Here is a 15,127-nt window from a genome sequence, read left to right on the forward strand (position 1 = left end):
GAACAGAGTGATGGGAAACGAGACTTTGGACTTCCAGATTTTAAAACTTTCCCAAAGCTCTGGTCATCAAAACAGTGTGGCGGTGGCCTAACGACAGGCACATAGACCAGAAGACTAACACGGAGAGTCCAAAAGTGAGCTCTCATGTGGATAATCATGTGATCACCAGCAAGGGTGTCAAAACCATCCCACAAGGAGTGGACAGATGGTGTTGGGAAAAGCACACATCCACACACAGAACACCACTGGGCCCTCACCTCAAACCACTGCAGAAATTAGCACAAAATGTGTCACAGAACTAAATGTACATGCTAAAATTATAAGACAACGCTGGGGGAACTTCATGACATTGGACTTGGCAATGATTTCTTAACTATGACATCAAAAGCACAGAAAACAAAAGAAAAAATAGACAGATGGAACTCTATCGAAAGGGAGACCATGTGTGCATCAAAGCACATTACCAACAGGGAAGAGGCAGCTCCCCACGCAGGAGGAAACGTCCGCAAAGATGTACCCTGGAGGGCTGACTACACAGAATACACTGGTTTTAAACTCAACGCAAAAATGAATCCTATTTTTAAAAGTATTACAAATATGAGGGGAGTGGAGTAAGTGAGGTATACAGGGGCTGACGGGGAAGGGGGAGCCAGGCAGATTTCTCAGCCGTCTCCAGAGCAACCTCCAAAGTCAGAAGGCAGCAAGTGACACCTACGTGATGGGTGGCAACTGAGAGCTCCAGCCCAGTCACACTGCCCCTCTGCGGCTCTAGGAAACTGCAGCACTTAAAGACCCCCATTCCTGTGAGCCCTACTTAAGAAACGCTCTGAAAGGGCAGTCTGGAACTTCTGGGAATGGTTACCCGGAGAGCTGAGTCTAGCACAAAGGCAGGGTTACAGTGACAGGGAAGGATGAAGATAAGGCGGTGCCCTGCTAAGGAGTAGCAATGAATAAAAACCAGGAAAACACAGAGCAGGGGAGAGGGAAAGACCCATTAGCTCCCTGGCACATCATCAAGGCCAGGAGTCAAAGGATGTATGTAAAGCCGACAGTTCACTAGCAGCTATAAGGCGATGTGACAGTACAAAGGCAAGGCAGACAAAGTACTAGCGCTGACTAGAACCGAGTGCCGGGAGCAAAGAGAGAGAGCAGGCTAATGTGATAATCGCCCACAGAAGGTGTGCTGGCTTCCTGCAGCTGCACACCACAATTACCACAAACTCACAAACTCGGCAGCCTGAAACACCAAATCAGCTAGGTCACTGGGCTGCACTGCTCCTTTAAGCTCTGGGAACGGAGCCAGACCTTCTCTAGTCCTGAAACTGGAGGATGGCTGGCAGGGGCTAGTCAGAGTATTCCCACTACACTTTACCCAGGGGAACTGTAGTCATGGCCTTTCAGCCAGATGTGCACACAGACAGAGGGCACTGTGAGGTTCTGCGGGACCTTGAACAACAGTTTCCCCAGTAGCACTGCAGGCATCTTTCTCGGAGAGCAGAAAGCAAGACAGATGATGCAGATGAAGCCTCCTCTCCAGGAGCAGAGGTAGAGGGGCATACACAGCTTACAGGTAAAGGAGGGAACCTGGTGGCTATGCACATGCAGCCTGTGCAAGACAGAATCAAATGCCACCTTCCTTTTAAGCCCTGGCAGGACCGCAAGGAAACAGACACCACAATGGGCCACAAGGGAACCTCCTGAGAACCAAATGTGCAAAGAGAATAACCAACAGGCTCGGCTGCCCGCTATTAAATCCAGAACAATGGCACAAGCTGGAAACCAAACCCTGCACTCAATTCAGAAAGCTCCATGTCCGTGGACCAAAAGGACCAAACGTTCAAACTTCAGAGCGAGGGGGCTGTTCAGAGAATCCATGCCTAGGGGAATGCCTTATAACAAGTATCAGGCTAAATACAGAATGCTTTCAAACACTTAGAAAAGGGGAATATGATAAGCTGGGCATTATGATATAAATGTGAAATGTCCACCATTGTTCATGCTTTTGAAACTCTTTGTCTCCAGCTGGTGGCATAGTCTGGGGGGTTGTTCAACCTTTAGGAATTAGGATCAGAGGCAGGACTTCAAGATCATCCTTGGTTACATAGCAAGTTCGACACCAGTCTGAGCTACTTGAGACCCTGACCCAGAAAAAAAAAAAAAAAAAAAAAAAAGAACATCCCTACTTCAATCCAAAGACACATTTTGCTTAGTAGGTGTGGTGGTTTGTATATGCTTGCCCCAGGGAGTGGTATTAGTAGGAGGTGTGGCCTTGTTGGAGGAAGTGTGTCACTGTGGGGGTAGGCTTTCAGACCCTCCTCTTCGCTGCTTGGAAGACAGTCTTCTCCTGTTTACCTTCAGAAGATGTAGAACTCTCAGCCTCTCTAGCACTATGCCCGCCTGGATGCTGCCATGCTTCCCACCATGATGATAATGGACTGAACCTCTGAACCTGTAAGTCAGCCCCAACTAAATGCTGTCCTTTATAAAAGTTGCCTTGGTCAGGTGTCTCTTCACAGCAATGGAAACCATCATTAAGAGAGTGGGGTACCATCAGTGCCATCATCAAAGGATACCAATACTGTGTTAAAGGTCCCTCCTAAAGGTCTCTGTCCATATGAGCTAAAGTTGGGGAGGGGGGTTAACCACTACTCTGTGCTGCTGATAGGACTCCATTCCTAGAAAACCCAGGAAAACAGCTAAGTAACGGGAGACAAGGCCAGTATCTAGAAACCAAAAAAATCACACTAATTAATACATGAGGAAATGCAACACAGAGTCTTCGCAGCAACAGTAAAAGAACAGGACCTTGAGACTAAGGGAAACATGATTCAAAGTCAGAGACTACTGCACCCAAGACAGCCCAGAACTAAACCAATGTGCTTTCAGTCACATGACTTTACACAGACTGCCAAGATCCCTGATGGGAAGGGATAGACTCTCCAAAAGCACTGCTGTGGATGCCACACATTCAAAAGAGACCGAGCCCTGTGTCATGGCCAAGAATCAACTCAAACGTAGTCAAGGCTGAAAGAGTTGGCGTGAAACCATAAAACGTGGAGGAAGAACATGAAAATGAGATCATATCTCATTAAAATGTCCTGCATGGTAAAGGAAACAATGAGAAGAGTAGTTAGAATATATCACAGAAGTTTCAAAACAAAAAGCATAGAAAAATCAACGACTAACAGCAAGAACGTCAAAAATCTATGGTAAGATGGGCAAAGGACATGGAGAGACATTTCTCAAACCAAATGAAAACAGTGAACCCATGAAAACACCCAACACCACTGCCACCAGGAAAATAGGAATGCAAGACCCAGTGAGCTATCCCCATGCTTGCTGGATCAGCGACTACCCAGATGATGACAGATGGCCAGGGCCAGCCAGGGTCTAAACAGAAAGGAACCTTGTACAAATGAGGATGCAGCAATCTTGTATAGACATTTTAGAAAATGGTATAGTGATTCTCCCACAATTAAACAAAGGGCACCATAAGACCCAGCAATCCCCAGGGCTGAGCAAAAGAGTGTTAGAGGCATCTGTGCCCTGTGTTTAGAGCAGCACTAACCCACCCAGCATCCAAGAAACAGAATCAAGCTGTGTCCATCGAAGAGACGAACAAGTAAAAAAGTAACATAACAACACTACACAGCTTTCAAAAAAAAAGAGGAATTCTTGCCACATGGGACAATGGGATGACCGCCGAAGGCACTGCGTTAAGTGCAATGAGCCAGGCACACACAGGATGGCAAACATGGCGTGACTCCACCCCATATGGAATTCAAGAAGTCATAGAAGCAGAATGGAACTATGGGACAATGATCTGGGAGTGGAGAGCAAGTGACATTGTCAGAAGACTCGGAGGATGCAAGGGGCTCAAGACATCTATGTGACTACAGCTCTTATGTCATCAGTAAGAGACAGGCTTGAAATGTTCTCTCCATAGTGGCATGTCAGTCTGTAAGGTACATCTACTGTTCATCTCCGTCCATCCAATCCCCAACACATAATGCACATCACCAAGATCCACAACTGGTCCGTTAAGATAGTTAAGGAACAAGGTACAACTCAGTGGTGTAGGGTTTGCCCAGTGTGGGCAAGGCACTACTATCCGTACCTGAAATAAAGAAAATGTAAACGCGCATGGTGGCATGACAGTATTCCCTGCCTCTTGAGTGCAAGAGGATCGTAAGTTCAAAACCACCCTACATTATGAGCCTTAAAAAAATTAGTACTATTCCCTAAAAGTTACAAATACTAGGTAAGATTCAACAACCAGAAAGATGTGCCATGTTGTGAACATAGAAGACTCAGTATCGTAAGAGTGTTGCTTTCCAACATCCTTACAAGCTAATTACATATTTACTAATTATATTTATAATCACATATAAAATTATAATTAATTATTAAATTGTTTTTAATTTTATAATTCAATACTGATTAAATTGAATATATATAATTACAATTTGTTTATAAATGTGGTCGAACTTCAAGCCAAAGCAAACCAGGTTTGGGGTTTGCTTTGTGTGTATATTATAGACATATATAGTGGAAGGATTGGGTTTTAAAATGTAAATGCAAAGCTCATGTGTAAAAGCAATCTAAAATGGGCACAGAAAAACATAAAATCCTAACAACAAGCAACAGCAATAATTCCTTGTGACAGGAAGTGCAGCATGAAGCCTTGGTAATCACACTGGAGCAAGACTGGCTTCCGAGTACTGCATCCGATCCAAAGACGAACACAGTGCAGCCCTCTGGAAACCAAAGCCAGCAGGAGGCAAAATCACCAAGCAGCGGAGGAAACAATAGGCAAGCCACAGCAGAGCCATACACCAGAAGATGAGAGGAAAACAGTAGAGGTAGGGTAGAGACTGCACAGGGGAGGGAGGGGGCTTCCACTTTAAACTGGAGGAAATCCTTCCTGACCATGATGCAAAAGCACAAGCCCTCACAGTAACACCAGTAGATAGACCCAACTCGAATAACTAAACAAGACAAAACAAGAGGCACAGCAGGAAAGCACAAAAGCTAGGACGACTCACAGGCTCGTAGACACGCGTGCCACAGGTGCTCGCAGGTGAACAGGTCACCAAAGTATGGCAGAAAAGGAGACACGGGTTATCTAAAAGCCTTCCAAGCTTGCTCCTGTAGGGAAATGCAGAAGTGCGCCCTGAGACACAAGACCCCTGCCACTGACCCCACATCTCCCTTGGAAGGTGATCTGACCGTGTGTGTCACAGCTTCAAAGCTACACACCTGGGATCCAACCCCTGCCTATCTTCCTATGCTGCTCTGAGATATTAACAAGCAGGGCTAGGACAAGGATACTATTCTTCACAGGAACTACTAAGCACCCATACGGCCAACCTCGGAGCCCTGATGGCACAGCGTGGTAAGGCAATATCCCAGAGCACTCAGAAGCTGTCAGAGAGGAAACAGTACTGACTGCAGAGTCCCCTCTACCTCCTCACAGCAGCAATCACATCCCAAGGCAGAGCAGGCTGCAAGGTAACAGCATCTGTCATGAGGGGTCTTATAAACAAAAGAAACATGAAGATCTAAGTCTTAGCCCGATGATCTTCATGAGGATCCAGAGAAATGTGCCAGAAAGTCACCTCCGCAGGTGGTAGACTCTCAACTGTCCCCTGCAGCCTTCCTCACACATGGCAAAGCCTAAAATCAGATGGCATCAGAATTGCTCAGATGTAGATTGCCCATACTGTGAAACAGGTCTCTACAGTCACAGTGGCTTCTGGAACTCTATGGGAACTATTACGAAGCAGAAAAGCCATTCCACAGAGGCAACAGACTCCATGATGCTGTGTCACAGAACCCTTAAGATGACTCAGCAGATGCAGGGAGCAGACAGTGCCTCCTGGGCATACACGAAGAGAACAGCAGAAGCCAAGGGGATATTGCTAAAGGATACCACCTCTCTGTGGCAGAGGATCCTGGTGATACCAGTTAGTCTTCTGGCATGCTATTGGTCCTACAAGAAGCTATTCCTGGGGGCACAGGGAAACAGGTACCCATGTTCTCTCTCTTACTTCTTATAACTGGACATGAACTCACAACTAGCCTATAATACAAAGTTTACATTGGACACCTGATTTTTGACAAAGAATCCAAAAACTACACAATGGAAAAAAAAAGCATCTTCAACAAATGGTGTTGGTCTAACTGGATGTCAGTAGAAGAATGCAGATAGCCCCATGTCTATCACCCTGAATATTCAAGTCCAAGTGGATCAAAGACCTCAGCATAAAACCAGATACACTGAACCTGATAGAAGAGGAAGTGGGGAATAGATCTGAATGCATTGGCACAGGAGACAACTACCTGAACAGAACACCAATAGCACAGGCACTAAGATCAACATGGGACCTCATGAAAGTGAAAGTTTGGAATACTTTTACATCAAGTGATATATCATTCCTGAGCATATACCCAAAGGATGTTGCATCATACCACAAGGATGCTTGCTCAGCTATGTTCATAACAGCTTTACTCATAATAGCCGGAAACTGGAAACAACCTAGATGTTCTTCAACCAAAGAATGGATAAAGAAACGTGACACATTTACACAGTGGAGTATTACTCAGCTGTTAAAAAACAATGACATCATGAAATTTGCAGGCAAATGAATGGGACCAGAAAAGAAAAAAAAATCATCCTGAGTGAGGTAACCCACACGCAGAAAGACTAACATGGTATGTACTCACTCATAAGTGGATATTAGCTGTAAAGTAAAAGACAATCATCCTACAGTCCATACACCCAAAGAGGATAAGTAACAAGGAGGGCTTAAGGGGGGATACTAGGATCTCCCCAGGAAGAGGAAATAGAATAGATTTTGCAGGTGAACTGGGGTGGTTGAGACTGAATTGGGAATAGGAGGAATCAGGTTGGGGGAGAGAGGGAGAAAATACTGAGAGAAATGACTGGAAATGGAGAGGGGGCGTTACTGGGGCGGGTTGAAACCTAAAGCGCGGGAACTCCATGGACTCTATGAGGGTAACCCTAGCAAAGACTCCTAATAATTGGGGACATGCTCCTTCCTCCTGAACGTTCTCACCTTCTCCCATTGGAGACCTTGTCTGAACAAGTATAGGTTTTATCCTGTGATAGTTCACCTACCTTATGGTCTTGATTCAGGAGGAAGGAGCATGTCTGAAACACAACGCTGCTTAGCTAGATGGCTGGCATGGATATTACTAATACCCTTCATCCAAGACCTTCAGCTCCCCTTCCTCAGGAGAAGTATGGCTTGTGTTCTACCTGGCCTCCAGTGGGTAGAGCCCTGTGGCTGTTGGTCACAAACATAGACTTTTGACTTCAAGTTCTTATGTTTTCTCATGCCCCACCCATCAACTATAGCTTGACCACCATCTGGCTCCTGACTTCACTCTCTGCAAACAGAGCCCCTCTGGCTTTTGTGGGCCCATATGCCAACTACCCTGTACTCACTGAACACCCACATGCGCAGGTAGTATAATGATGGCACAGGCAAGGAACAGAGGCACAGAAGTCCTGTCAGACCCAAGGAGACAGGACTGGGCTGAAACCCACCACAGAAAGGCCACTGGGATAAGCATCTGTGGCCTCAGATACCACATCAGAAAGATGGGGTAGAGTCAGTTACAGACATATTCTGAGCTCCACAATGGCTCATCCTAAAAGGTGAGGAAATGAACAGATCAATTAGAGTTGTCTCAGTATTAGAAGGGGGGTTGGTGCTGACAGTGGGGGTACTCAAATCCTCGAAGCTTTCAGGGAACAACTCAAACCCACTTTCTGCCCAAAAGCAGCTCTTTACCCAGAGCTCTAACTCTGTGGAAAAACAGACAGCAGACATAATGGTTACACCTAACTGAATTCTCTCCCAGCTCTATCCTTCATCTGCTCTAAAGTCTAAGAGGAACATGTCACTTCCCGGGTGACCATCTTGAACTATGGCATTCTCCTCCCAGTCCCTACAACACTGCCACAGCCCACCTACCAGTATGGCCTGTCTGTCTCCTGCCCAGTGCTCATGACGTCCCGACTGTGTACACACCCTGGCAATGTCGAGGTCCACAGACAGCAGGAGGAACCTGAAGATGAACTTCCTCACCCCAAAAGTATGGCAAGGCCAGCCTCCCTTCGGTAAGGTAAGAGTGAAGGCCTGTTTTGGGAGTGTCTGCTGTCACTGGCCATCACTACTCGTGCCATATGGCGGGGTAGGTGCCCTAGGGCCATCAGAAGCTAAACTGCAAAGATGCATGCTCTTCCCAGTGGTCAGCTCGTGTCACAGCAAGTGCCACTGGGTACCTAACCATGCACTGTATCATGCTGGGACCATGGAGAGACACACACTCCGTAAAGTCTTAGAGGAGGACAACACAGAACACCACAAAAACAAACAACCAAACAACAAACAAACAGAAGCAGCAACCAATGAGACAAACCAGACTGACATCTTATTGGCACCTTGGTGATATCTATATCTCTACACACACACACACACACACACACACACACACACACACAGAGAGAGAGAGAGAGAGAGAGAGAGAGAGAGAGAGAGAGAGAGAGTCAAGTGGCAGAAAGAAACAAGTTGAGGGGTTTGCTCACAACGGCATTGTGCCATACTTAAGGTCGGGAGGAGTCTCCATATAAAGACACTGCAACTGAAGGGGTAGCCTAAGGATAGACACCAGGGAATGGGTTAAGATAAACAGCCAGGAACAGGTTAAGACAGCCATCAGAAGTAGGCCCTGGGTCTCCAAGGCTGGAGGGACATTAAAGAAAATAGCTAAATGCCAAGTGAAAGCCAGTCATTCTATGGCAAGGACAGGGTACCTATGATGACTCCTAGCTACAAACAACAGGCCAGAGTCACACTGTGGCCCGATGAGTCAGCACCAGGAAGGCAGCCAGGAGGCCACAGACCAGCCAGAAGAGACTCACAGTTGGAGCCAGTCTAGACCCTAGACCAGGAAAAACAGAATTGCCATCCTCTGCAGCCCCCACCTCACCTCAATCCCAGGTGCTATGCTCATTAGCACCCTGGCTGTTGGGGTGGCAGCCCAGGAAAGAAGGCTAGACTCAGAAATGAACCCAACTCCTCATTATCTGGTGTCTCTAAAAGTGTATGCTGAGTGGATGGCCAAGCCAGGAAGAGGCTGTTGGGATGTGTGCTTGTCAATGTTGGAAGACAAACTCTGGGCTTCCAACGTAAAAATGTATCCTTGTTCAAAGTATTGGCGAGAACGGGTGATAAGGTAGTGTGTAGTCAAGGCCCCGTCTGCTCTCCAGCCTTTTCCAGAACAGATTTCCAGCAGTCCTTGATAATCATGAGTCCCTCAGCACAGACCTGAAGGCTCTAGCTCTCCTGGAATACCTTCATACTATATCCTGTCCGTGCCCCACATTCCACTGGTACAGGCTTACCTGCATCCGTCACTCTACCCAGGATCTTGCACAGGTACAGGATAAACACATAGGTACACACAGACAGGCCATATTGCCTAAGGATGACATCTGCCCCACATCCTCTGGTGATGCATGTCCCTGTGATGACACCTCCCCCAGGACCAGCCGCCAAGCCAGTAAGTTCATTCATAGGAACAAGAATCCTGAGTTCTGCCCCAACCTCCTCTCTCCATCAGAAAAACAAAAAGCATACTTCCTATGGACCTCAAACTTGTACCACATTCACCCTGAGAGTGTCCTCCTTATATAGGACAAAAGGCCAGGACAAAGTCACTGTACAAACCACTGCCACTGTCAACACCATCTCTAGTTCATGGGCCTCTTCCAGCTTTCCAGGATGTCACGCTTCCTCCTCTTTGGATTTCCCAAAAAAGCAAGAGGATGCTAGGCAGGCAGAGAGGTAGAGCAATTAGCAGGCTTGTCTCCAGAGTCAGAATGCTGGGGTTCAGGAAGTGCCAGTCATCACAACCCCATGAGAGTGTGATAACTTACTCAAACCCAGGAAGTATGCAGACCTGCAATGTTTAAGGAAGCTAGCAGATCCAGGCAGATGCCCCACTGGTTAACAGACAGAAGACAACAGACTCTGAAGGGGGAAAAGACAGTGATGACGACCACTTAATGACCACAGGGATGATGTAATTCACTTAAAAGCAGGCCACGCCCTTAGTGCCTGGTCAGAAGACAGAGGAGGTTGTCTGGAGCGGAAAATGGAAAGTGAAGCAGTTCAGAAGATGGCTGCCCCACTGTCTGAGGATTGTATTCCTCTGCTGCCACAGCTCCTTCTTCATGCTTCAGAACTGTCTTCTGACTCTCGAGTGCTATGCAAAAAGGCTGGACCCTCTTCATCTCTGGATGGGCATGCCGAACCCCTGGAAGCTGTGATCATATGAACAGTACGAGAGGGCAGGGCTTGGGAGCTCTAGAAAGTGACGCGGTTAAGATCCCATAGCTAAGAAGCTGAAATGTTGGGCTTATACCAGAATGTGGAATAAGTCAGGCCTGGGATCCATCCCTGTCTTGGGGGAAATCAGAGTCAGAAAACAAGACAATCTCCCATCGATCCAGTGGAAGAAAATCATAAAGGTTTATTGGGCCAGAGCATTTGGCCAGGGTCTCTCAGGGCCAGCGTGACCACTTGGCCCTGCTTGCTCATTTCCAGTCAGGAAGGACCACTGTTTCCAGGAGTCCAAGAAGAGCCCAGGGTTGCCAAGATAATGAGCAACCCCTGCCATGAGTCCAGGAAGGACCTAGCTGCCCCAGATCCACTAAAGGGTACACAGTGCCACTGCACCACAGGGAGTCCAGCCACACAGCATGGAGCCCTGGAGCAGACCAATCCAGACCTTTCAGCTCCAGCCATGAGACCCCTCCAGCCAATCTCAACAAGATTCAACAGACCTTTCTTGAAAAGCACCAACAGTTTCTGCCAAGTCCAGGCCTCCCTTCCTGCCCAAGCTTCCAGGGTCACTCCCCATGTCCTCTATGAGGAACGCAGCCTGCAGGCAGCCTCTTTCTCTTGGACACCATGTCCTGAGAGCCTCCTACAAAGCCTGACTACCGCATAGCCCCACAGAACACTATTGTTTTGAGTCAAGGGCCGTGACTAGAGCGTCCATAAAGGCCTTGTTGGGCCCCTGTCTAGGTGGGCCATCCACCCCAGCAAACTACCTGCCTGCCTGCAACAGTCACCAAACTGACGGACATCCTAACCCATCTCCCTGCCCCTGCTGTGTGCTCTGGATATGAAGCCAAGCAAAGCATATCTCCCTCAACTCAGAAAACCTCAGGGCTGATGGGAAAAATCTGACAGCCAGAACAAAATAAGGCAGCCTGAAGTGAGAGACTGCCGAGGATAGCCCTAGATATCTGACAGGACACCTTGAACGATGGCCTCAACCACCCAGGTGAGGTGCTCTAGACATGAAAATCTTTGGAAAACTCCAAGACATGTGGTTTGTTGACAGGTGCCACCTACTGTGCTAGAGGACCTGGCCAAGACAACTCTGCAGAAGAGAGTTCAGTGCAGTGCTAACAGAAAGTACAGAGACGTTCAAGTTCAGGGTCGCCTTTGTCACAGCCTCTAGTTCCTCAGCAAACTTGGTCAGGAACCCATAGACTTCCCTGTCCTGAGACTACAGCTGGCTGTGAGCGGGGTGGCAGGCAGGGAGGCTGCCAGCAACGCCAGTCTGGATGCATGTTTCTCTCCTAAGAATTAAAATCGGTCTCCTCCCCACCTGCCTTGGCACACTGAAGGAGGCAAGACCAGAATATTCCATGTACAGAGCATAAACCCATCAGAGCTAACAGCAAGCATGTCCTGGAGCGACAGCAGTGACAGCACCTCCCTCCCTTCTGATATTCAGTCTTTCTGTCACCCAGGACCTCATTCACAGATGCAGCAACCACACTGGAGCCAAGCATGACCACACACAGACGAATCTGATGTCTGCCTTCATACTAAGAAGCTTACTGTTATTGATAAGTCAGAACTTAAGGAGCATAATGACCTAGAGCAGGACTGAACCACAGGTAAAATCCCATTCCTAAGATCAAAATACATCCCCTAGCCGCAAACCTACACATCACAGGTGCCCTGGAAAAGAGAAGCAACAGAAGGCGCGCTTTACACAGCAACACACTCTTCCCCAACACTGCAGAATGACAACATGTCCAATCACCTCCCATGAAAACCACCTTAGAACTTCACAGTAGGGGACTAACCCAGTTCCTCTTCCTGGCCCCCAGATCCCCACCTTTGGGATGAAATCACAACAGGTCCTTTCCCCAGTGTTACTGAGTACCCTCAGCAGAACTTGGTCCCACCCTGGAGAGGGGGCGTGGCTGGCACGATCAGTGTTACTCCTGCAGAATGCTCCCACCTCTCCAACAAGCAGACTGAACCCTACCATCTGACCCAACTCAAATCCCACATCATGGAAGGTCCCCCTTCAGGACTCCCATCATACATCTGTGAATGGCTGACTACTCCTACAGTCATAGAACACTTCCCAAATTGGATGCTTCAGCATCCATATTTCCCCTACCACATCTTCTTCTACAGCCTATCCAGACTTGATGTTGCCCACTTGGCTGGATGCTGAGAGACAAGCAGGCAGGGGCACCTACACCACGGATTCATAAGAGCATGGGGGAATGAAAGGCATTCAAAGGAACAGATTTGGCCTGTACGTACAAGGGGGTTAATGAAAGACACAGGGTATGCAAGAAACAAGGACCTGTGAGCATGAAGCGAGAACCAAGAATATTGACTAGAGCCCTAGATTCAAGCCACATGCAGAACTTCAACCTACAAATAGGGGGCTATGGACCAGAGGGATATAATGACATCTGCCCGAACACGAGCCCCCAGACACAGCCCTGGGGCCTAGACTGTTATCCCAGCATCTGCATATGGCCATACAGGGAAATACCTAAGGAAACTTAAATGGACAAAATCAGAGGATGTGAATGCCAGCCACCATCAGTCAGCGACACAAGTGACCCAGCTAAAACCCAACCTCCTGTAGGAATCCTCCTGGCCTTTTATGGGCCTACCCCCAAGCATCCACAGTCACAACTTGCTTTTGATTTCCAGTATCCTGGGTTCCAATGCCTGCTGCGTGACATTCCGACCACAAGCTTACAGTGGATGATGCTGTGTCACTGGAAAATAGTACAATGTTACCTTTACCACTGACAGATTTTTACCTGCACCTCCAGCCTGTGAGTACATGCCATGCAGCAAATCCAATCCCCACCTCACAGACAAACAAGACAACACAGAGAGCAAGCAACGACAGTGTGCAAATATCAGGTACCAGGAAGAAAAGAAAGGTCAGAAAATGACTACACCAGTGGCTTCAGTCCAGGGCCTAAGAGAAAGGCAAGCAGACACCACCACGCAGGGATGGAAGGAAGGGGTGCTATGATGCGAGTGGAAAGGTGCACGGCTTGATGAGCGGTAGAGGATCTGCACCCTGGCCCAGGGAACTTCCTGGGAAGACTTCAATTCCCTACCTGTGCTGTCCAACCTGCAGAAGTGATTTCGAGGTTGATTTAGTTACGCGTGACTAGTGATTGCCACCCTGGACATCTGAGACAAAGCTTCCCGGTGGAGAGAAAGGTGAGACAGGAGTCTACCAACAACAGGTTGCCCTGGGTTGGGGATTCCGCGGGGATACCGCAGATCCAGACCACCTGGAAACCTCAAAAGGGATCCCGGTGAGGCAACGTGTCTACAACTTGAAGAACGGAATAAGGAGGAGGGACATGAGATCGAGATCTCCAACAAAGGCTCAAGGGCTGATTCTTCCTGAGAGCCTCAGGGACACACCTCTTGTAGCTAACAAGTAGTTCACGGACTCTCCAGTTACAGTGCACTCCTCAAAGGTGAGTAGCAAGCACGCTAGCCAGACCCGGAGCCGCTCTGTCCGCTAGGACCGCCCTTGCCCAGGCAGTGTCCAAACTAAGCACCCTAGTACTGCATCGGTGATGTAAGTCCCTATCCCATGCTCCGCACTAGGGTTCCAAGCCAGGGACAGCGGTCTTGCGCCCGGCCCCGCCCACTCGGGGGGCCTCCAGGCTCCACCCCGCACGCCTGCCAGAGCCGCTCCACCTTCTCCCAAGGCTGTAGCCCTGCCCACGCCCGTTCCCGCCACCTCACCTGCCTCACCTGCCTCACCTCTGGGGCGTGCTCCAACATTCGCAGAGGTGGGGCGTGTAGCAGCGAGCCGGTCATCCAAACATCACGTGACAAAGAAACTGGCCAATGATGCGTGGCCTTCTGCACGCCAGGCGGAGGACTGCGAGTCCCAGCGTGCCCCGCGCCGGGGGTCGGGGATGGAGGTGGGGGGGAGGGGGAGCGGAGAAGAAGACAAGACTCTCGGCGGCTGGCGCGGCCAAAAGATGGTAGTCGGGATGGCGCTCAGTTTCAAGTCCAGTAAGATTAAAGGTGAAGTGAAAGGAAGAAGCTGGAGTCGGCCTCAGTTGAGCCTCGCTGAGAAGGCTTGGTTACCAGGAGCATGGACCTGAACTTCCCGCGGAGACACAGACCGGAAATCTGAGGATGAGTGCAATTGAAGTACCCTAGCAAAGACCATGCCTGGGAGCTCCGTATTGACTCCGGGTGGCCTTTTGAGGGTCCCACCTAGATATTCAATCTCGGCCGGGCACTGGGCTTCCTGAAGGTTCCCCTTCATTCTCCAGAGGATACATGGGAGGAAGGGCCAGAGTTGGGAGGAGCGTGGGTCAGGATGTGTCACCTGGTGATTGCCTCTCAGCTGCATGATGAGCCTAGATCATTCGGGGGTAGCAGAATATGACTTGCTAATCCATATGGTCCTACCTCGTGGATCCTTGTCTTAGGCTATTCTCTAGCAAGGTCAAACACCTGCTGATACTCCCTACACAGACTCCTGAACTACCAGGCACTGAGCATGCTCTCTGCAACCTCAGATGACAAGGGGAATCCCTGGATGAGTAGAATTAGGAAAATGACCACACACCCAAACTTCCTGTTGAAGGCTCTGTGTGCAGGCATCCATCAGTCTATAGATCTCAGTGATCTGAGATTTCTGAAGCAACTTCTAGGTCCTGGTGCTTAAAGTTTGTAAATGTGTGTGCGGGTGGGGGGGCGGGGACTGAGCA

At 48.7% G+C, this 15,127-nt stretch overlaps 1 long non-coding RNA gene across 2 annotated transcripts in view; it reads right to left on the reverse strand.

The window, feature by feature from the left end:
- LOC116073795 overlaps positions 1-14,321 on the reverse strand; it is a 153,377-nt gene extending 139,056 nt beyond the window's left edge. The window contains exon 1 of one of the 2 annotated variants that reach the window (XR_004111910.1): positions 14,163-14,321. This is a non-coding gene — a long non-coding RNA (uncharacterized LOC116073795). Of the gene's footprint in view, positions 1-14,153 lie in introns of both variants that reach the window. The other variant, XR_004111907.1, reaches the window with a different exon arrangement.
- Between the last annotated feature and the right edge of the window lie 806 nt (positions 14,322-15,127).

This window comes from Mastomys coucha, unplaced genomic scaffold (assembly GCF_008632895.1).
Source record: "Mastomys coucha isolate ucsf_1 unplaced genomic scaffold, UCSF_Mcou_1 pScaffold11, whole genome shotgun sequence".
NCBI classification, from domain to species: domain Eukaryota; kingdom Metazoa; phylum Chordata; class Mammalia; order Rodentia; family Muridae; genus Mastomys; species Mastomys coucha.